The sequence below is a fragment of the Temnothorax longispinosus genome, unplaced genomic scaffold (genome assembly GCF_030848805.1).
Source record: "Temnothorax longispinosus isolate EJ_2023e unplaced genomic scaffold, Tlon_JGU_v1 HiC_scaffold_911, whole genome shotgun sequence".
Taxonomy (NCBI): domain Eukaryota; kingdom Metazoa; phylum Arthropoda; class Insecta; order Hymenoptera; family Formicidae; genus Temnothorax; species Temnothorax longispinosus.
The window spans coordinates 1,044-3,149 of record NW_027270792.1 but is presented as its reverse complement, the minus strand read 5'-3'; the positions used below and the strand labels follow the sequence as shown (position 1 = coordinate 3,149).

At 36.9% G+C, this 2,106-nt stretch overlaps 1 long non-coding RNA gene across 1 annotated transcript; it reads left to right on the top strand.

Moving 5' to 3' along the window:
- Positions 1-385: 385 nt before the first annotated feature.
- LOC139825088 (uncharacterized) lies at positions 386-1,015 on the top strand. Its single transcript, XR_011735456.1, has 3 exons — positions 386-450; positions 550-674; positions 921-1,015. It is a non-coding gene; the product is annotated as an uncharacterized lncRNA (long non-coding RNA).
- The last annotated feature ends 1,091 nt before the right edge of the window (positions 1,016-2,106 follow it).

Genomic DNA, 2,106 nt, shown 5'->3' with positions numbered 1-2,106 from the left:
GGGTTGCTCGTGGTGGTTTTAGTCGGTAGGCTATGGGCGCGCGATGCCACGCTGAGGGAGGCTCAGGGGATTTCGGTCCTCTGAAGCGCCCCTCGTAACGGTGGTACGCGTGCGCGTAGAATCCGACACTCCCCCTCCCTACCACAGGGCGAGGGTGTCTTTCGAAGATTTCCACCACGTTAAAAAAAAAAAAAAAAAAAAAGTAGAGAACAATTTTTAATTCCTTTCAGCAATTACATTTCTATTAAGCGAGAAAGGTCAAGAAACATTTCGACTATATTGCAACAACGTCGTAAAATTAATGCAATATAGCCGAAATGGCTTCTTGACTTTTTTTGCTTAATGGATGAAGTCACACTGCATTGCCACGAGTCTCAATGTGGCGCGAGACTCTTATCTGACCCGGAGGTGGTGGTGGATTTTGCGGCCGGAACAGCAGGAAAGAAAGTGGTGAGTGTAACTGATTTTTACGTACTATGTCACTTATGTCCAACAATGTTCTATCTCTTCTGTCTTTACTTAATCGAATCGTTCATTTGAATATTTCAGAAAATAACGACGCAGAAGGTGACATCGGAGCAGCGAGGGAATCCTGCGAACCTGATATCCCGAGCAGCCTGAGAGGAGGAGGAGGCCTAGGATAGGCATCGGGCATCGGCGTATCAACACTTCTGGTAAATGTTGCTTTTTATTTTTTTCTAAAGATATTATAGAATCTGTTTTTTCGTTTGTGCTTATTCAGTTGCTACATTAAACCGTGTTTTAAAATATAAATTAGTAAAAGAAATAATTTGAAAAATTTGATTCAAGTTGATTCTAACGTAGAGACCTTTTGCGAAGAAGTAAATTGAATGTGTATTAATCTGAATAACGAATAGCGTGACAATTATTTAATCTATTCGATTATTTTTATGTTACAGAAAATATCCACGCTGGAAGGACCATCAGCTTTGCATCGAGAAAACACGATGGACATCTCGAGCAGCCTGAGAGGAGGTGGAGGCCTGGGAGAGGCAATCGGGCATCATCGGCGTACTAACACTTCTGGTAAGTGTTATTTTTTATTTTTTCTAAAGATATTATAGAATCTCTTTTTTCGTTTGTTTTTATTTAGTTGCTACATTAAACCGTGTTTCGAAATATAAATTAGTAAAAGAAATAAATCGAAAAATTTGATTCAAGTTGATTCTAACGTAGAGACTTTTTTCGAAGAAGTAATTTAGGAAAAGATTAATCGGAATAACGAATAAGATGTTCGATGCGCGTGACAATTATTTAATCGATTTGTTTATTTTTATGTTACAGAACATATCGACGCGCGCGCAGGAAGGAGCATCAGCTTCGCATCGAGGGAAACACGAAGGACACCCCGAGCAGCGTGAAAGAAAGTGGAGGTCTGGGAGAGGCATCAGGCGCCGGCGGAACAACATGCGGTAAAATATAATTACCTCGAAAAAAACAAAGTGGTAGTATTATACCTCGAAATAACACCCTGTACATATTGTTTATACAATGCGTAATACTGCAAAAAAGGCGTGATATCTGTACAAAATTACCTTTTTTAAAAAAAAGGTAAAGAAAGGCGCCAAGTACACGCATAGTAGTGTATATGTTGTTACCTCGAAAAAAAAACAGTGGTAGTATTATACCTTAAAAAAATCTAAGTAACAAGTGGTAGACGAAATCTTTGTATCTTGAAAAATCTCGAAAAAACTTAAACAGTAGTATCTTCACTTCGAAAAAAAAAAAAAAAGTAGTAGTATTATACCTCGAAAAAACCTAAGTAACAAGTGGTGGACGTAATCTTTGTATCTCCAAAAATCTCGAAAAAACCTAAGCAGTATTATTTTTATTTCCAAAAAATTATTACTCAAGTGATACACATCACAAAATTACGTTACCTTATCAAAAAATGAGTCGCGCTTCAAGTGATCTATTATTACAATTACAAAAAAGAAATGATATCTCTTTAAATTACAGCGCCAATTACAGAGAACATATATTTTTTGAGATACAAAGATTACGTCTACCACTTGTTACTTAGGTTTTTTCGAAGTATAATATTACTACTGCTTTTCTTCGATTAGAATAAAAAATTGAATCATG